Source organism: Oncorhynchus nerka, linkage group LG18 (genome assembly GCF_034236695.1).
Source record: "Oncorhynchus nerka isolate Pitt River linkage group LG18, Oner_Uvic_2.0, whole genome shotgun sequence".
Lineage (NCBI taxonomy): Eukaryota > Metazoa > Chordata > Actinopteri > Salmoniformes > Salmonidae > Oncorhynchus > Oncorhynchus nerka.
The window spans coordinates 2,835,879-2,859,757 of NC_088413.1; the positions used below are offsets into that span (position 1 = coordinate 2,835,879).

Here is a 23,879-nt window from a genome sequence, read left to right on the forward strand (position 1 = left end):
GGTGTAGTATGTACCAGTGATGAGGAGGGAGTAGAGGGAGGTATGGAGGGTGTAGTATGTACCAGTGATGAGGAGGGAGTAGAGGGAGGTATGGAGGGTGTAGTATGTACCAGTGATGAGGAGGGAGTAGAGGGAGGTATGGAGGGTGTGGTATTTGCCAGTGATGAGGAGGGAGTATGGATGGAGGGTGTAGTATGTACCAGTGATGAGGAGGGAGGTATGGAGGGTGTAGTATGTACCAGTGATGAGGAGGGAGTAGAGGGAGGTATGGAGGGTGTAGTATGTACCAGTGATGAGGAGGGAGTAGAGGGAGGTATGGAGGGTGTGGTATGTACCAGTGATGAGGAGGGAGTAGAGGGAGGTATTGAGGGTGTAGTATGTACCAGTGCTGGGGTTAAGCTGGTGTCTTTAGGACTGGTCACTGTGTTGGCTTTAGGACTGGTCACTGTGTTGGCTTTGTTGTTCGCCTGTAAAAGCAAGTAGTGTAGAGGGAAAATCACACATCACAAACCTGACCTGACCTGACCTGGGTCAACTTTTATTTAGCTTTTAGCCTTACCTGTACAATGGAACCAACAGACAGACAGTCCCCTAATGGTTTTATAGTGTATATAGATCCTACAGGGTTCAATAGACAGGACGATCTATACCAGAGTACTGAGACAGGGCTATCTATACCAGAGTACTGACACAGGGCTATCTATACCAGAGTAATGAGACAGGGCTATCTATACCAGAGTAATGAGAATGGACTATCTATACCAGAGTACTGACACAGGACTATCTATACCAGAGTACTGAGACAGGACTATCTATACCAGAGTACTGAGACAGGGCTATCTATACCAGAGTACTGAGACAGGACTATCTATACCAGAGTACTGAGACAGGGCTATCTATACCAGAGTACTGAGACAGGACTATCTATACCAGAGTACTGAGACAGGACTATCTATACCAGAGTACTGAGACAGGGCTATCTATACCAGAGTACTGAGACAGGGCTATCTATACCAGAGTACTGACACAGGGCTATCTATACCAGAGTACTGACACAGGGCTATCTATACCAGAGTACTGACACAGGGCTATCTATACCAGAGTACTGACAAAGCTCTGACACAGGGCTATCTATACCAGAGTACTGACACAGGGCTATCTATACCAGAGTACTGACAAAGCTCTGACACAGGGCTATCTATACCAGAGTAATGAGACAGGGCTATCTATACCAGAGTAATGAGAATGGACTATCTATACCAGAGTACTGACACAGGACTATCTATACCAGAGTACTGAGACAGGACTATCTATACCAGAGTACTGAGACAGGACTATCTATACCAGAGTACTGAGACAGGGCTATCTATACCAGAGTACTGAGACAGGGCTATCTATACCAGAGTACTGACACAGGGCTATCTATACCAGAGTACTGAGACAGGGCTATCTATACCAGAGTACTGACACAGGGCTATCTATACCAGAGTACTGAGACAGGGCTATCTATACCAGAGTACTGACACAGGGCTATCTATACCAGAGTACTGAGACAGGGCTATCTATACCAGAGTACTGACACAGGGCTATCTATACCAGAGTACTGACACAGGGCTATCTATACCAGAGTAATGAGACTGGACTATCTATACCAGAGTACTGACACAGGGCTATCTATACCAGAGTACTGACACAGGACTATCTATACCAGAGTACTGACACAGGACTATCTATACCAGGGTACTGAGACAGGACTATCTATACCAGAGTACTGAGACAGGGCTATCTATACCAGAGTAATGAGATAGGGCTATCTATACCAGAGTAATGAGACTGGACTATCTATACCAGAGTACTGACACAGGACTATCTATACCAGACTACTGACACAGGGCTATCTATACCAGAGTACAGAGATGGACTGACACAGGACTATCTATACCAGAGTACTGAGACAGGACTATCTATACCAGAGTACTGAGACAGGACTATCTATACCAGAGTACTGAGACAGGGTTATCTATACCAGAGTACTGACACAGGGCTATCTATACCAGAGTACTGACACAGGGCTATCTATACCAGAGTACTGACAAAGCTCTGACACAGGGCTATCTATACCAGAGTACTGACACAGGGCTATCTATACCAGAGTACTGAGACAGGGCTATCTATACCAGAGTACTGACAAAGCTCTGACACAGGGCTATCTATACCAGAGTACTGACACAGGGCTATCTATACCAGAGTACTGAGACAGGGCTATCTATACCAGAGTACTGACAAAGCTCTGACACAGGGCTATCTATACCAGAGTACTGACACAGGGCTATCTATCCCAGAGTACTGACAAAGCTCTGACACAGGGCTATCTATACGAGAGTACTGACACAGGGCTATCTATTCCAGAGTACTGACACAGCGCTATCTATACCAGAGTACTGACAAAGCTCTGACACAGGGCTATCTATACCAGAGTACTGAGACAGGGCTATCTATACCAGAGTACTGAGACATGACTATCTATACCAGAGTACTGAGACAGGGCTATCTATACCAGAGTACTGAGACAGGGCTATCTATACCAGAGTACTGAGACAGGGCTATCTATACCAGAGTACTGAGACAGGACTATCTATACCAGAGTACTGACACAGGGCTATCTATACCAGAGTACTGACAAAGCTCTGACACAGGGCTATCTATACCAGAGTACTGACACAGGGCTATCTATACCAGAGTACTGAGACAGGGCTATCTATACCAGAATACTGACAAAGCTCTGACACAGGGCTATCTATACCAGAGTACTGACACAGGGCTATCTATACCAGAGTACTGAGACAGGGCTATCTATACCAGAGTACTGACACAGGGCTATCTATACCAGAGTACTGAGACAGGGCTATCTATACCAGAGTACTGACACAGGGCTATCTATACCAGAGTACTGAGACAGTGCTATCTATACCAGAGTACTGACACAGGGCTATCTATACCAGAGTACTGACACAGGGCTATCTATACCAGAGTAATGAGACTGGACTATCTATACCAGAGTACTGACACAGGGCTATCTATACCAGAGTACTGACACAGGACTATCTATACCAGAGTACTGACACAGGACTATCTATACCAGGGTACTGAGACAGGACTATCTATACCAGAGTACTGAGACAGGGCTATCTATATCAGAGTAATGAGATAGGGCTATCTATACCAGAGTAATGAGACTGGACTATCTATACCAGAGTACTGACACAGGACTATCTATACCAGACTACTGACACAGGGCTATCTATACCAGAGTACAGAGATGGACTGACACAGGACTATCTATACCAGAGTACTGAGACAGGACTATCTATACCAGAGTACTGAGACAGGACTATCTATACCAGAGTACTGAGACAGGGCTGTCTATACCAGAGTACTGACACAGGGCTATCTATACCAGAGTACTGAGACAGGGCTATCTATACCAGAGTACTGACAAAGCTCTGACACAGGGCTATCTATACCAGAGTACTGACACAGGGCTATCTATACCAGAGTACTGACAAAGCTCTGACACAGGGCTATCTATACCAGAGTACTGACACAGGGCTATCTATACCAGAGTACTGACACAGCGCTATCTATACCAGAGTACTGACAAAGCTCTGACACAGGGCTATCTATACCAGAGTACTGAGACAGGGCTATCTATACCAGAGTACTGAGACATGACTATCTATACCAGAGTACTGACACAGGGCTATCTATACCAGAGTACTGAGACAGGGCTATCTATACCAGAGTACTGAGACAGGACTATCTATACCAGAGTACTGAGACAGGGCTATCTATACCAGAGTACTGACACAGGACTATCTATACCAGAGTACTGAGACAGGGCTATCTATACCAGAGTACTGACACATGGCTATCTATACCAGAGTACTGAGACAGAGCTATCTATACCAGAGTACTGAGACAGGGCTATCTATACCAGAGTACTGAGACAGGACTATCTATACCAGAGTACTGAGACAGGGCTATCTATACCAGAGTACTGACACAGGGCTATCTATACCAGTGTACTGACACAGGGCTATCTATACCAGAGTAATGAGACTGGACTATCTATACCAGAGTACTGACACAGGGCTATCTATACCAGAGTACTGACACAGGACTATCTATACCAGAGTACTGACACAGGACTATCTATACCAGGGTACTGAGACAGGACTATCTATACCAGAGTACTGAGACAGGGCTATCTATACCAGAGTAATGAGATAGGGCTATCTATACCAGAGTGATGAGACTGGACTATCTATACCAGAGTACTGACACAGGACTATCTATACCAGACTACTGACACAGGGCTATCTATACCAGAGTACAGAGATGGACTGACACAGGACTATCTATACCAGAGTACTGAGACAGGACTATCTATACCAGAGTACTGAGACAGGACTATCTATACCAGAGTACTGAGACAGGGCTGTCTATACCAGAGTACTGACACAGGGCTATCTATACCAGAGTACTGAGACAGGGCTATCTATACCAGAGTACTGACAAAGCTCTGACACAGGGCTATCTATACCAGAGTACTGACACAGGGCTATCTATACCAGAGTACTGACAAAGCTCTGACACAGGGCTATCTATACCAGAGTACTGACACATGGCTATCTATACCAGAGTACTGACACAGCGCTATCTATACCAGAGTACTGACAAAGCTCTGACACAGGGCTATCTATACCAGAGTACTGAGACAGGGCTATCTATACCAGAGTACTGAGACATGACTATCTATACCAGAGTACTGAGACAGGGCTATCTATACCAGAGTACTGAGACAGGGCTATCTATACCAGAGTACTGAGACAGGACTATCTATACCAGAGTACTGAGACAGGGCTATCTATACCAGAGTACTGAGACAGGACTATCTATACCAGAGTACTGAGACAGGACTATCTATACCAGACTACTGAGACAGGGCTATCTATACCAGAGTACTGAGACAGGACTATCTATACCAGAGTACTGACACAGGGCTATCTATACCAGAGTACTGGCACAGGACTATCTATACCAGAGTACTGACACAGGGCTATCTATACCAGAGTACTGACACAGGGCTATCTATACCAGAGTACTGAGACAGAGCTATCTATACCAGAGTACTGAGACAGGGCTATCTATACCAGAGTACAGAGATGGACTGACACAGGACTATCTATACCAGAGTACAGAGATGGACTGACACAGGACTATCTATACCAGAGTAATGAGACTGGACTATCTATACCAGAGTACTGAGACAGGGCTATCTATACCAGAGTACTGAGACAGGGCTATCTATACCAGAGTACTGAGACATGACTATCTATACCAGAGTACTGAGACAGGGCTATCTATACCAGAGTACTGAGACAGGGCTATCTATACCAGAGTACTGAGACAGGACTATCTATACCAGAGTACTGAGACTGGGCTATCTATACCAGAGTACTGAGACAGGGCTATCTATACCAGAGTACTGAGACAGGACTATCTATACCAGAGTACTGAGACAGGACTATCTATACCAGACTACTGAGACAGGGCTATCTATACCAGAGTACTGAGACAGGACTATCTATACCAGAGTACTGACACAGGGCTATCTATACCAGAGTACTGGCACAGGACTATCTATACCAGAGTACTGACACAGGGCTATCTATACCAGAGTACTGAGACAGGGCTATCTATACCAGAGTAGTGACACAGGGCTATCTATACCAGAGTACTGAGACAGGGCTATCTATACCAGAGTACTGAGACAGGGCTATCTATACCAGAGTACTGAGACAGGGCTATCTATATCAGAGTACTGAGACAGGGCTATCTATACCAGAGTACTGAGACAGGGCTATCTATACCAGAGTACTGACACAGGGCTATCTATACCAGAGTACTGAGACAGGGCTATCTATACCAGAGTACTGACACAGGGCTATCTATACCAGAGTACTGACACAGGGCTATCTATACCAGAGTAATGAGACTGGACTATCTATACCAGAGTACTGACACAGGGCTATCTATACCAGAGTAATGAGACAGGGCTATCTATACCAGAGTAATGAGAATGGACTATCTATACCAGAGTACTGACACAGGACTATCTATACCAGGCTACTGACACAGGGCTATCTATACCAGAGTACAGAGATGGACTGACACAGGACTATCTATACCAGAGTACTGAGACAGGACTATCTATACCAGAGTACTGAGACAGGGCTATCTATACCAGAGTACTGAGACAGGACTATCTATACCAGAGTACTGAGACAGGGCTATCTATACCAGAGTACTGAGACAGGACTATCTATACCAGAGTACTGAGACAGGACTATCTATACCAGAGTACTGAGACAGGGCTATCTATACCAGAGTACTGACACAGGGCTATCTATACCAGAGTACTGACACAGGGCTATCTATACCAGAGTACTGACACAGGGCTATCTATACCAGAGTACTGACAAAGCTCTGACACAGGGCTATCTATACCAGAGTACTGACACAGGGCTATCTATACCAGAGTACTGAGATAGGGCTATCTATACCAGAGTACTGACAAAGCTCTGACACAGGGCTATCTATACCAGAGTACTGACACAGGGCTATCTATACCAGAGTACTGACAAAGCTCTGACACAGGGTTATCTATACCAGAGTACTGAGACAGGACTATCTATACCAGAGTACTGAGACAGGACTATCTATACCAGAGTACTGAGACAGGGCTATCTATACCAGAGTACTGACACAGGGCTATCTATACCAGAGTACTGACACAGGGCTATCTATACCAGAGTACTGACACAGGGCTATCTATACCAGAGTACTGACAAAGCTCTGACACAGGGCTATCTATACCAGAGTACTGAGACAGGGCTATCTATACCAGAGTACTGAGACAGGGCTATCTATACCAGAGTACTGACAAAGCTCTGACACAGGGCTATCTATACCAGAGTACTGACACAGGGCTATCTATACCAGAGTACTGACAAAGCTCTGACACAGGGCTATCTATACCAGAGTACTGAGACAGGACTATCTATACCAGAGTACTGAGACAGGACTATCTATACCAGAGTACTGAGACAGGGCTATCTATACCAGAGTACTGACACAGGGCTATCTATACCAGAGTACTGACACAGGGCTATCTATACCAGAGTACTGACACAGGGCTATCTATACCAGAGTACTGACAAAGCTCTGACACAGGGCTATCTATACCAGAGTACTGAGACAGGGCTATCTATACCAGACTACTGAGACAGGACTATGTATACCAGAGTACTGACACAGGGCTATCTATACCAGAGTACTGAAACAGGACTATCTATACCAGAGTACTGACACAGGGCTATCTATACCAGAGTACTGACACAGGGCTATCTATACAAGAGTACTGAGACAGGGCTATCTATACCAGAGTACTGAGACAGGGCTATCTATACCAGAGTACAGAGATGGACTGACACAGGACTATCTATACCAGAGTACAGAGATGGACTGACACAGGACTATCTATAACAGAGTAATGAGACTGGACTATCTATACCAGAGTACTGAGACAGGGCTATCTATACCAGAGTACTGAGACAGGACTATCTATACCAGAGTACTGACACAGGGCTATCTATACCAGAGTACTGAGACAGGGCTATCTATACCAGAGTACTGACACAGGGCTATCTATACCAGAGTACTGAGACAGGGCTATCTATACCAGAGTACTGAGACAGGGCTATCTATACCAGAGTACTGACACAGGGCTATCTATTTTTTTTTTTTTTTTTTATTTCACCTTTATTTAACCAGGTAGGCTAGTTGAGAACAAGTTCTCATTTGCAACTGCGACCTGGCCAAGATAAAGCATAGCAGTGTGAACAGACAACACAGAGTTACACATGGAGTAAGCAATTAACAAGTCAATAACACAGTAGAAAAAAAAAATGGGCAGTCTATATACAATGTGTGCAAAAGGCATGAGGTAGGCGAATAATACAATTTTGCAGATTAACACTGGGGTGATAAATGATCAGATGGTCATGTACAGGTAGAGATATTGGTGTGCAAAAGAGCAGAAAGGTAAATAAATAAATAAAATAAAAAACAGTATAAAAACAGTATGGGGATGAGGTAGGTGAAAATGGGTGGGCTATTTACCAATAGACTATGTACAGCTGCAGCGATCGGTTAGCTGCTCGGATAGCTGATGTTTGAAGTTGGTGAGGAGATAAAAGTCTCCAACTTCAGCGATTTTTGCAGTTCATTCCAGTCACAGGCAGCAGAGTACTGGAACGAGAGGCGGCCAAATGAGGTGTTGGCTTTAGGGATGATCAGTGAGATACACCTGCTGGAGCGTGTGCTACGGATGGGTGTTGCCATCGTGACCAGTGAACTGAGATAAGGCGGAGCTTTACCTAGCATGGACTTGTAGATGACCTGGAGCCAGTGGGTCTGGCGACGAATATGTAGCGAGGGCCAGCCGACTAGAGCATACAAGTCGCAGTGGTGGGTGGTATAAGGTGCTTTGGTGACAAAACGGATGGCACTATGATAGACTGCATCCAGTTTGCTGAGTAGAGTGTTGGAAGCCATTTTGTAGATGACATCGCCAAAATCGAGGATCGGTAGGATAGTCAGTTTTACTAGGGTAAGCTTGGCGGCGTGAGTGAAGGAGGCTTTGTTGCGGAATAGAAAGCCGACTCTTGATTTGATTTTCGATTGGAGATGTTTGATGTGAGTCTGGAAGGAGAGTTTGCAGTCTAGCCAGACACCTAGGTACTTATAGATGTCCACATATTCAAGGTCGGAACCATCCAGGTGGTGATGCTAGTCGGGCATGCGGGTGCAGGCAGCGATCGGTTGAAAAGCATGCATTTGGTTTTACTCGCGTTTAAGAGCAGTTGGAGGCCACGGAAGGAGTGCTGTATGGCATTGAAGCTCGTTTGAGGTTAGATAGCACAGTGTCCAATGACGGGCCGAAAGTATATAGAATGGTGTCGTCTGCGAGAGGTGGATCAGGGAATCGCCCGCAGCAAGAGCAACATCATTGATATATACAGAGAAAAGAGTCGGCCCGAGAATTGAACCCTGTGGCACCCCCATAGAGACTGCCAGAGGACCGGACAGCATGCCCTCCGATTTGACACACTGAACTCTGTCTGCAAAGTAATTGGTGAACCAGGCAAGGCAGTCATCCGAGAAACCGAGGCTATTGAGTCTGCCGATAAGAATATGGTGATTGACAGAGTCGAAAGCCTTGGCGAGGTCGATGAAGACGGCTGCACAGTACTGTCTTTTATCGATGGCGGTTATGATATCGTTTAGTACCTTGAGCGTGGCTGAGGTGCACCCGTGACCGGCTCGGAAACCAGATTGCACAGCGGAGAAGGTACGGTGGGATTCGAGATGGTCAGTGACCTGTTTGTTGACTTGGCTTTCAAGACCTTAGATAGGCAGGGCAGGATGGATATAGGTCTATAGCAGTTTGGGTCCAGGGTGTCTCCCCCTTTGAAGAGGGGGATGACTGCGGCAGCTTTCCAATCCTTGGGGATCTCAGACGATATGAAAGAGAGGTTGAACAGGCTGGTAATAGGGGTTGCGACAATGGCGGCAGATAGTTTCAGAAATAGAGGGTCCAGATTGTCAAGCCCAGCTGATTTGTACGGGTCTAGGTTTTGCAGCTCTTTCAGAACATCTGCTATCTGGATTTGGGTAAAGGAGAACCTGGAGAGGCTTGGGCGAGGAGCTGCGGGGGTACTATACCAGAGTACTGAGACAGGGCTATCTATACCAGAGTACTGACAAAGGGCTATCTATACCAGAGTACTGAGACAGGGCTATCTATACCAGAGTACTGACACAGGGCTATCTATACCAGAGTACTGAGACAGGGCTATCTATACCCGAGTACTGACACAGGGCTATCTATACCAGAGTACTGACACATGGCTATCTATACCAGAGTAATGAGACTGGATTATCTATACCAGAGTACTGACACAGGGCTATCTATACCAGAGTACTGACACAGGACTATCTATACCAGAGTACTGACACAGGACTATCTATACCAGAGTACTGACACAGGACTATCTATACCAGGGTACTGAGACAGGACGATCTATACCAGAGTACTGAGACAGGGCTATCTATACCAGAGTACTGACACAGGGCTATCTATACCAGAGTACTGACACAGGGCTATCTATACCAGAGTACTGACACAGGGCTATCTATACCAGAGTACTGACAAAGCTCTGACACAGGGCTATCTATACCAGAGTACTGACACAGGGCTATCTATACCAGAGTACTGAGATAGGGCTATCTATACCAGAGTACTGACAAAGCTCTGACACAGGGCTATCTATACCAGAGTACTGACACAGGGCTATCTATACCAGAGTACTGACAAAGCTCTGACACAGGGCTATCTATACCAGAGTACTGACACAGGGCTATCTATACCAGAGTACTGACACAGCGCTATCTATACCAGAGTACTGACAAAGCTCTGACACAGGGCTATCTATACCAGAGTACTGAGACAGGGCTATCTATACCAGAGTACTGAGACATGACTATCTATACCAGAGTACTGAGACAGGGCTATCTATACCAGAGTACTGAGACAGGGCTATCTATACCAGAGTACTGAGACAGGACTATCTATACCAGAGTACTGAGACAGGACTATCTATACCAGAGTACTGACACAGGGCTATCTATACCAGAGTACTGGCACAGGACTATCTATACCAGAGTACTGACACAGGGCTATCTATACCAGAGTACTGACACAGGGCTATCTATACCAGAGTACTGAGACAGAGCTATCTATACCAGAGTACTGAGACAGGGCTATCTATACCAGAGTACAGAGATGGACTGACACAGGACTATCTATACCAGAGTACAGAGATGGACTGACACAGGACTATCTATACCAGAGTAATGAGACTGGACTATCTATACCAGAGTACTGAGACATGACTATCTATACCAGAGTACTGAGACAGGGATATCTATACCAGAGTACTGAGACAGGGCTATCTATACCAGAGTACTGAGACATGACTATCTATACCAGAGTACTGAGACAGGGCTATCTATACCAGAGTACTGAGACAGGGCTATCTATACCAGAGTACTGAGACAGGACTATCTATACCAGAGTACTGAGACAGGGCTATCTATACCAGAGTACTGACACAGGACTATCTATACCAGAGTACTGAGACAGGGCTATCTATACCAGAGTACTGACACAGGGCTATCTATACCAGAGTACTGAGACTGGGCTATCTATACCAGAGTACTGAGACAGGGCTATCTATACCAGAGTACTGAGACAGGACTATCTATACCAGAGTACTGAGACAGGGCTATCTATACCAGAGTACTGAGACAGGACTATCTATACCAGAGTACTGACACAGGGCTATCTATACCAGAGTACTGGCACAGGACTATCTATACCAGAGTACTGACACAGGGCTATCTATACCAGAGTACTGACACAGGGCTATCTATACCAGAGTACTGAGACAGAGCTATCTATACCAGAGTACTGAGACAGGGCTATCTATACCAGAGTACAGAGATGGACTGACACAGGACTATCTATACCAGAGTACAGAGATGGACTGACACAGGACTATCTATACCAGAGTAATGAGACTGGACTATCTATACCAGAGTACTGAGACAGGGCTATCTATACCAGAGTACTGAGACATGACTATCTATACCAGAGTACTGACACAGGGCTATCTATACCAGAGTACTGAGACAGGGCTATCTATACCAGAGTAGTGACACAGGGCTATCTATACCAGAGTACTGAGACAGGGCTATCTATACCAGAGTACTGAGACAGGGCTATCTATACCAGAGTACTGAGACAGGGCTATCTATACCAGAGTACTGAGACAGGGCTATCTATACCAGAGTACTGAGACAGGGCTATCTATACCAGAGTACTGACACAGGGCTATCTATACCAGAGTACTGAGACAGGGCTATCTATACCAGAGTACTGACACAGGGCTATCTATACCAGAGTACTGACACAGGGCTATCTATACCAGAGTAATGAGACTGGACTATCTATACCAGAGTACTGACACAGGGCTATCTATACCAGAGTAATGAGACAGGGCTATCTATACCAGAGTAATGAGAATGGACTATCTATACCAGAGTACTGACACAGGACTATCTATACCAGGCTACTGACACAGGGCTATCTATACCAGAGTACAGAGATGGACTGACACAGGACTATCTATACCAGAGTACTGAGACAGGACTATCTATACCAGAGTACTGAGACAGGGCTATCTATACCAGAGTACTGAGACAGGACTATCTATACCAGAGTACTGAGACAGGGCTATCTATACCAGAGTACTGAGACAGGACTATCTATACCAGAGTACTGAGACAGGACTATCTATACCAGAGTACTGAGACAGGGCTATCTATACCAGAGTACTGACACAGGGCTATCTATACCAGAGTACTGACACAGGGCTATCTATACCAGAGTACTGACACAGGGCTATCTATACCAGAGTACTGACAAAGCTCTGACACAGGGCTATCTATACCAGAGTACTGACACAGGGCTATCTATACCAGAGTACTGAGATAGGGCTATCTATACCAGAGTACTGACAAAGCTCTGACACAGGGCTATCTATACCAGAGTACTGACACAGGGCTATCTATACCAGAGTACTGACAAAGCTCTGAAACAGGGTTATCTATACCAGAGTACTGAGACAGGACTATCTATACCAGAGTACTGAGACAGGACTATCTATACCAGAGTACTGAGACAGGGCTATCTATACCAGAGTACTGACACAGGGCTATCTATACCAGAGTACTGACACAGGGCTATCTATACCAGAGTACTGACACAGGGCTATCTATACCAGAGTACTGACAAAGCTCTGACACAGGGCTATCTATACCAGAGTACTGAGACAGGGCTATCTATACCAGAGTACTGAGACAGGGCTATCTATACCAGAGTACTGACAAAGCTCTGACACAGGGCTATCTATACCAGAGTACTGACACAGGGCTATCTATACCAGAGTACTGACAAAGCTCTGACACAGGGCTATCTATACCAGAGTACTGAGACAGGACTATCTATACCAGAGTACTGAGACAGGACTATCTATACCAGAGTACTGAGACAGGGCTATCTATACCAGAGTACTGACACAGGGCTATCTATACCAGAGTACTGACACAGGGCTATCTATACCAGAGTACTGACACAGGGCTATCTATACCAGAGTACTGACAAAGCTCTGACACAGGGCTATCTATACCAGAGTACTGAGACAGGGCTATCTATACCAGACTACTGAGACAGGACTATGTATACCAGAGTACTGACACAGGGCTATCTATACCAGAGTACTGAAACAGGACTATCTATACCAGAGTACTGACACAGGGCTATCTATACCAGAGTACTGACACAGGGCTATCTATACAAGAGTACTGAGACAGGGCTATCTATACCAGAGTACTGAGACAGGGCTATCTATACCAGAGTACAGAGATGGACTGACACAGGACTATCTATACCAGAGTACAGAGATGGACTGACACAGGACTATCTATAACAGAGTAATGAGACTGGACTATCTATACCAGAGTACTGAGACAGGGCTATCTATACCAGAGTACTGAGACAGGACTATCTATACCAGAGTACTGACACAGGGCTATCTATACCAGAGTACTGAGACAGGGCTATCTATACCAGAGTACTGACACAGGGCTATCTATACCAGAGTACTGAGACAGGGCTATCTATACCAGAGTACTGAGACAGGGCTATCTATACCAGAGTACTGACACAGGGCTATCTATACCAGAGTACTGAGACAGGGCTATCTATACCAGAGTACTGACAAAGGGCTATCTATACCAGAGTACTGAGACAGGGCTATCTATACCAGAGTACTGACACAGGGCTATCTATACCAGAGTACTGAGACAGGGCTATCTATACCAGAGTACTGACACAGGGCTATCTATACCAGAGTACTGACACATGGCTATCTATACCAGAGTAATGAGACTGGATTATCTATACCAGAGTACTGACACAGGGCTATCTATACCAGAGTACTGACACAGGACTATCTATACCAGAGTACTGACACAGGACTATCTATACCAGAGTACTGACACAGGACTATCTATACCAGGGTACTGAGACAGGACTATCTATACCAGAGTACTGAGACAGGGCTATCTATACCAGAGTACTGACACAGGGCTATCTATACCAGAGTACTGACACAGGGCTATCTATACCAGAGTACTGACACAGGGCTATCTATACCAGAGTACTGACAAAGCTCTGACACAGGGCTATCTATACCAGAGTACTGACACAGGGCTATCTATACCAGAGTACTGAGATAGGGCTATCTATACCAGAGTACTGACAAAGCTCTGACACAGGGCTATCTATACCAGAGTACTGACACAGGGCTATCTATACCAGAGTACTGACAAAGCTCTGACACAGGGTTATCTATACCAGAGTACTGAGACAGGACTATCTATACCAGAGTACTGAGACAGGACTATCTATACCAGAGTACTGAGACAGGGCTATCTATACCAGAGTACTGACACAGGGCTATCTATACCAGAGTACTGACACAGGGCTATCTATACCAGAGTACTGACACAGGGCTATCTATACCAGAGTACTGACAAAGCTCTGACACAGGGCTATCTATACCAGAGTACTGAGACAGGGCTATCTATACCAGAGTACTGAGACAGGGCTATCTATACCAGAGTACTGACAAAGCTCTGACACAGGGCTATCTATACCAGAGTACTGACACAGGGCTATCTATACCAGAGTACTGACAAAGCTCTGACACAGGGCTATCTATACCAGAGTACTGAGACAGGACTATCTATACCAGAGTACTGAGACAGGGCTATCTATACCAGAGTACTGACACAGGGCTATCTATACCAGAGTACTGACACAGGGCTATCTATACCAGAGTACTGACACAGGGCTATCTATACCAGAGTACTGACAAAGCTCTGACACAGGGCTATCTATACCAGAGTACTGAGACAGGGCTATCTATACCAGACTACTGAGACAGGACTATGTATACCAGAGTACTGACACAGGGCTATCTATACCAGAGTACTGAAACAGGACTATCTATACCAGAGTACTGACACAGGGCTATCTATACCAGAGTACTGACACAGGGCTATCTATACAAGAGTACTGAGACAGGGCTATCTATACCAGAGTACTGAGACAGGGCTATCTATACCAGAGTACAGAGATGGACTGACACAGGACTATCTATAACAGAGTAATGAGACTGGACTATCTATACCAGAGTACTGAGACAGGGCTATCTATACCAGAGTACTGAGACAGGACTATCTATACCAGAGTACTGACACAGGGCTATCTATACCAGAGTACTGAGACAGGGCTATCTATACCAGAGTACTGACACAGGGCTATCTATACCAGAGTACTGAGACAGGGCTATCTATACCAGAGTACTGAGACAGGGCTATCTATACCAGAGTACTGAAACAGGACTATCTATACCAGAGTACTGACACAGGGCTATCTATACCAGAGTACTGAGACAGGGCTATCTATACCAGAGTACTGAGACAGGGCTATCTATACCAGAGTACTGAAACAGGACTATCTATACCAGAGTACTGACACAGGGCTATCTATACCAGAGTACTGACACAGGGCTATCTATACAAGAGTACTGAGACAGGGCTATCTATACCAGAGTACTGAGACAGGGCTATCTATACCAGAGTACAGAGATGGACTGACACAGGACTATCTATAACAGAGTAATGAGACTGGACTATCTATACCAGAGTACTGAGACAGGGCTATCTATACCAGAGTACTGAGACAGGACTATCTATACCAGAGTACTGACACAGGGCTATCTATACCAGAGTACTGAGACAGGGCTATCTATACCAGAGTACTGACACAGGGCTATCTATACCAGAGTACTGAGACAGGGCTATCTATACCAGAGTACTGAGACAGGGCTATCTATACCAGAGTACTGACACAGGGCTATCTATACCAGAGTACTGAGACAGGGCTATCTATACCAGAGTACTGACAAAGGGCTATCTATACCAGAGTACTGAGACAGGGCTATCTATACCAGAGTACTGACACAGGGCTATCTATACCAGAGTACTGAGACAGGGCTATCTATACCAGAGTACTGACACAGGGCTATCTATACCAGAGTACTGACACATGGCTATCTATACCAGAGTAATGAGACTGGATTATCTATACCAGAGTACTGACACAGGGCTATCTATACCAGAGTAATGAGACAGGGCTATCTATACCAGAGTAATGAGACTGGACTATCTATACCAGAGTACTGACACAGGACTATCTATACCAGACTACTGACACAGGGCTATGTATACCAGAGTACAGAGATGGACTGACACAGGACTATCTATACCAGAGTACTGAGACAGGGCTATCTATACCAGAGTACTGAGACAGGGCTATCTATACCAGAGTACTGAGACAGGGCTATCTATACCAGAGTACTGACACAGGGCTATCTATACCAGAGTATTGACACAGGGCTATCTATACCAGAGTACTGACAAAGCTCTGACACAGGGCTATCTATACCAGAGTACTGACACAGGGCTATCTATACCAGAGTACTGAGACAGGGCTATCTATACCAGAGTACTGACAAAGCTCTGACACAGGGCGATCTATACCAGAGTACTGACACAGGGCTATCTATACCAGAGTACTGAGACAGGGCTATCTATACCAGAGTACTGACAAAGGGCTATCTATACCAGAGTACTGAGACAGGGCTATCTATACCAGAGTACTGACACAGGGCTATCTATACCAGAGTACTGACACATGGCTATCTATACCAGAGTAATGAGACTGGATTATCTATACCAGAGTACTGACACAGGGCTATCTATACCAGAGTACTGACACAGGACTATCTATACCAGAGTACTGACACAGGACTATCTATACCAGAGTACTGACACAGGACTATCTATACCAGAGTACTGAGACAGGGCTATCTATACCAGAGTAATGAGACTGGACTATCTATACCAGAGTAATGAGACTGGACTATCTATACCAGAGTACTGACACAGGACTATCTATACCAGACTACTGACACAGGGCTATGTATACCAGAGTACAGAGATGGACTGACACAGGACTATCTATACCAGAGTACTGAGACAGGGCTATCTATACCAGAGTACTGAGACAGGGCTATCTATACCAGAGTACTGAGACAGGGCTATCTATACCAGAGTACTGACACAGGGCTATCTATACCAGAGTACTGACACAGGGCTATCTATACCAGAGTACTGACAAAGCTCTGACACAGGGCTATCTATACCAGAGTACTGACACAGGACTATCTATACCAGAGTACTGACACAGGGCTATCTATACCAGAGTACTGAGACAGGGCTATCTATACCAGAGTAGTGACACAGGGCTATCTATACCAGAGTACTGAGACAGGGCTATCTATACCAGAGTACTGAGACAGGGCTATCTATACCAGAGTACTGAGACAGGGCTATCTATACCAGAGTACTGAGACAGGGCTATCTATACCAGAGTACTGAGACAGGGCTATCTATACCAGAGTACTGACACAGGGCTATCTATACCAGAGTACTGAGACAGGGCTATCTATACCAGAGTACTGACACAGGGCTATCTATACCAGAGTACTGACACAGGGCTATCTATACCAGAGTAATGAGACTGGACTATCTATACCAGAGTACTGACACAGGGCTATCTATACCAGAGTAATGAGACAGGGCTATCTATACCAGAGTAATGAGAATGGACTATCTATACCAGAGTACTGACACAGGACTATCTATACCAGGCTACTGACACAGGGCTATCTATACCAGAGTACAGAGATGGACTGACACAGGACTATCTATACCAGAGTACTGAGACAGGACTATCTATACCAGAGTACTGAGACAGGGCTATCTATACCAGAGTACTGAGACAGGACTATCTATACCAGAGTACTGAGACAGGGCTATCTATACCAGAGTACTGAGACAGGACTATCTATACCAGAGTACTGAGACAGGACTATCTATACCAGAGTACTGAGACAGGGCTATCTATACCAGAGTACTGACACAGGGCTATCTATACCAGAGTACTGACACAGGGCTATCTATACCAGAGTACTGACACAGGGCTATCTATACCAGAGTACTGACAAAGCTCTGACACAGGGCTATCTATACCAGAGTACTGACACAGGGCTATCTATACCAGAGTACTGAGATAGGGCTATCTATACCAGAGTACTGACAAAGCTCTGACACAGGGCTATCTATACCAGAGTACTGACACAGGGCTATCTATACCAGAGTACCGACAAAGCTCTGAAACAGGGTTATCTATACCAGAGTACTGAGACAGGACTATCTATACCAGAGTACTGAGACAGGACTATCTATACCAGAGTACTGAGACAGGGCTATCTATACCAGAGTACTGACACAGGGCTATCTATACCAGAGTACTGACACAGGGCTATCTATACCAGAGTACTGACACAGGGCTATCTATACCAGAGTACTGACAAAGCTCTGACACAGGGCTATCTATACCAGAGTACTGAGACAGGGCTATCTATACCAGAGTACTGAGACAGGGCTATCTATACCAGAGTACTGACAAAGCTCTGACACAGGGCTATCTATACCAGAGTACTGACACAGGGCTATCTATACCAGAGTACTGACAAAGCTCTGACACAGGGCTATCTATACCAGAGTACTGAGACAGGACTATCTATACCAGAGTACTGAGACAGGACTATCTATACCAGAGTACTGAGACAGGGCTATCTATACCAGAGTACTGACACAGGGCTATCTATACCAGAGTACTGACACAGGGCTATCTATACCAGAGTACTGACACAGGGCTATCTATACCAGAGTACTGACAAAGCTCTGACACAGGGCTATCTATACCAGAGTACTGAGACAGGGCTATCTATACCAGACTACTGAGACAGGACTAGGTATACCAGAGTACTGACACAGGGCTATCTATACCAGAGTACTGAAACAGGACTATCTATACCAGAGTACTGACACAGGGCTATCTATACCAGAGTACTGACACAGGGCTATCTATACAAGAGTACTGAGACAGGGCTATCTATACCAGAGTACTGAGACAGGGCTATCTATACCAGAGTACAGAGATGGACTGACACAGGACTATCTATACCAGAGTACAGAGATGGACTGACACAGGACTATCTATAACAGAGTAATGAGACTGGACTATCTATACCAGAGTACTGAGACAGGGCTATCTATACCAGAGTACTGAGACAGGACTATCTATACCAGAGTACTGACACAGGGCTATCTATACCAGAGTACTGAGACAGGGCTATCTATACCAGAGTACTGACACAGGGCTATCTATACCAGAGTACTGAGACAGGGCTATCTATACCAGAGTACTGAGACAGGGCTATCTATACCAGAGTACTGACACAGGGCTATCTATACCAGAGTACTGAGACAGGGCTATCTATACCAGAGTACTGACAAAGGGCTATCTATACCAGAGTACTGAGACAGGGCTATCTATACCAGAGTACTGACACAGGGCTATCTATACCAGAGTACTGAGACAGGGCTATCTATACCAGAGTACTGACACAGGGCTATCTATACCAGAGTACTGACACATGGCTATCTATACCAGAGTAATGAGACTGGATTATCTATACCAGAGTACTGACACAGGGCTATCTATACCAGAGTACTGACACAGGACTATCTATACCAGAGTACTGACACAGGACTATCTATACCAGAGTACTGACACAGGACTATCTATACCAGGGTACTGAGACAGGACTATCTATACCAGAGTACTGAGACAGGGCTATCTATACCAGAGTACTGACACAGGGCTATCTATACCAGAGTACTGACACAGGGCTATCTATACCAGAGTACTGACACAGGGCTATCTATACCAGAGTACTGACAAAGCTCTGACACAGGGCTATCTATACCAGAGTACTGACACAGGGCTATCTATACCAGAGTACTGAGATAGGGCTATCTATACCAGAGTACTGACAAAGCTCTGACACAGGGCTATCTATACCAGAGTACTGACACAGGGCTATCTATACCAGAGTACTGACAAAGCTCTGACACAGGGTTATCTATACCAGAGTACTGAGACAGGACTATCTATACCAGAGTACTGAGACAGGACTATCTATACCAGAGTACTGAGACAGGGCTATCTATACCAGAGTACTGACACAGGGCTATCTATACCAGAGTACTGACACAGGGCTATCTATACCAGAGTACTGACACAGGGCTATCTATACCAGAGTACTGACAAAGCTCTGACACAGGGCTATCTATACCAGAGTACTGAGACAGGGCTATCTATACCAGAGTACTGAGACAGGGCTATCTATACCAGAGTACTGACAAAGCTCTGACACAGGGCTATCTATACCAGAGTACTGACACAGGGCTATCTATACCAGAGTACTGACAAAGCTCTGACACAGGGCTATCTATACCAGAGTACTGAGACAGGACTATCTATACCAGAGTACTGAGACAGGGCTATCTATACCAGAGTACTGACACAGGGCTATCTATACCAGAGTACTGACACAGGGCTATCTATACCAGAGTACTGACACAGGGCTATCTATACCAGAGTACTGACAAAGCTCTGACACAGGGCTATCTATACCAGAGTACTGAGACAGGGCTATCTATACCAGACTACTGAGACAGGACTATGTATACCAGAGTACTGACACAGGGCTATCTATACCAGAGTACTGAAACAGGACTATCTATACCAGAGTACTGACACAGGGCTATCTATACCAGAGTACTGACACAGGGCTATCTATACAAGAGTACTGAGACAGGGCTATCTATACCAGAGTACTGAGACAGGGCTATCTATACCAGAGTACAGAGATGGACTGACACAGGACTATCTATAACAGAGTAATGAGACTGGACTATCTATACCAGAGTACTGAGACAGGGCTATCTATACCAGAGTACTGAGACAGGACTATCTATACCAGAGTACTGACACAGGGCTATCTATACCAGAGTACTGAGACAGGGCTATCTATACCAGAGTACTGACACAGGGCTATCTATACCAGAGTACTGAGACAGGGCTATCTATACCAGAGTACTGAGACAGGGCTATCTATACCAGAGTACTGACACAGGGCTATCTATACCAGAGTACTGAGACAGGGCTATCTATACCAGAGTACTGACAAAGGGCTATCTATACCAGAGTACTGAGACAGGGCTATCTATACCAGAGTACTGACACAGGGCTATCTATACCAGAGTACTGAGACAGGGCTATCTATACCAGAGTACTGACACAGGGCTATCTATACCAGAGTACTGACACATGGCTATCTATACCAGAGTAATGAGACTGAGGGATTATCTATACCAGAGTACTGACACAGGGCTATCTATACCAGAGTAATGAGACAGGGCTATCTATACCAGAGTAATGAGACTGGACTATCTATACCAGAGTACTGACACAGGACTATCTATACCAGACTACTGACACAGGGCTATGTATACCAGAGTACAGAGATGGACTGACACAGGACTATCTATACCAGAGTACTGAGACAGGGCTATCTATACCAGAGTACTGAGACAGGGCTATCTATACCAGAGTACTGAGACAGGGCTATCTATACCAGAGTACTGACACAGGGCTATCTATACCAGAGTATTGACACAGGGCTATCTATACCAGAGTACTGACAAAGCTCTGACACAGGGCTATCTATACCAGAGTACTGACACAGGGCTATCTATACCAGAGTACTGAGACAGGGCTATCTATACCAGAGTACTGACAAAGCTCTGACACAGGGCGATCTATACCAGAGTACTGACACAGGGCTATCTATACCAGAGTACTGAGACAGGGCTATCTATACCAGAGTACTGACAAAGGGCTATCTATACCAGAGTACTGAGACAGGGCTATCTATACCAGAGTACTGACACAGGGCTATCTATACCAGAGTACTGACACATGGCTATCTATACCAGAGTAATGAGACTGGATTATCTATACCAGAGTACTGACACAGGGCTATCTATACCAGAGTACTGACACAGGACTATCTATACCAGAGTACTGACACAGGACTATCTATACCAGAGTACTGACACAGGACTATCTATACCAGAGTACTGAGACAGGGCTATCTATACCAGAGTAATGAGACTGGACTATCTATACCAGAGTAATGAGACTGGACTATCTATACCAGAGTACTGACACAGGACTATCTATACCAGACTACTGACACAGGGCTATGTATACCAGAGTACAGAGATGGACTGACACAGGACTATCTATACCAGAGTACTGAGACAGGGCTATCTATACCAGAGTACTGAGACAGGGCTATCTATACCAGAGTACTGAGACAGGGCTATCTATACCAGAGTACTGACACAGGGCTATCTATACCAGAGTACTGACACAGGGCTATCTATACCAGAGTACTGACAAAGCTCTGACACAGGGCTATCTATACCAGAGTACTGACACAGGACTATCTATACCAGAGTACTGACACAGGACTATCTATACCAGGGTACTGAGACAGGACTATCTATACCAGAGTACTGAGACAGGGCTATCTATACCAGAGTAATGAGACAGGGCTATCTATACCAGAGTAATGAGACTGGACTATCTATACCAGAGTACTGACACAGGACTATCTATACCAGACTACTGACACAGGGCTATGTATACCAGAGTACAGAGATGGACTGACACAGGACTATCTATACCAGAGTACTGAGACAGGGCTATCTATACCAGAGTACTGAGACAGGGCTATCTATACCAGAGTACTGAGACAGGGCTATCTATACCAGAGTACTGACACAGGGCTATCTATACCAGAGTACTGACACAGGGCTATCTATACCAGAGTACTGACAAAGCTCTGACACAGGGCTATCTATACCAGAGTACTGACACAGGGCTATCTATACCAGAGTACTGAGACAGGGCTATCTATACCAGAGTACTGACAAAGCTCTGACACAGGGCGATCTATACCAGAGTACTGACACAGGGCTATCTATACCAGAGTACTGAGACAGGGCTATCTATACCAGAGTACTGACAAAGGGCTATCTATACCAGAGTACTGAGACAGGGCTATCTATACCAGAGTACTGACACAGGGCTATCTATACCAGAGTACTGAGACAGGGCTATCTATACCAGAGTACTGACACAGGGCTATCTATACCAGAGTACTGACACATGGCTATCTATACCAGAGTAATGAGACTGGATTATCTATACCAGAGTACTGACACAGGGCTATCTATACCAGAGTACTGACACAGGACTATCTATACCAGAGTACTGACACAGGACTATCTATACCAGAGTACTGACACAGGACTATCTATACCAGGGTACTGAGACAGGACTATCTATACCAGAGTACTGAGACAGGGCTATCTATACCAGAGTAATGAGACAGGGCTATCTATACCAGAGTAATGAGACTGGACTATCTATACCAGAGTACTGACACAGGACTATC

At 45.3% G+C, this 23,879-nt stretch overlaps 1 pseudogene; it reads right to left on the reverse strand.

Moving 5' to 3' along the window:
• LOC135561699 (calcium/calmodulin-dependent protein kinase type II delta chain-like) overlaps positions 1–23,879 on the reverse strand; it is a 132,915-nt pseudogene that overhangs the window by 32,907 nt on the left and 76,129 nt on the right.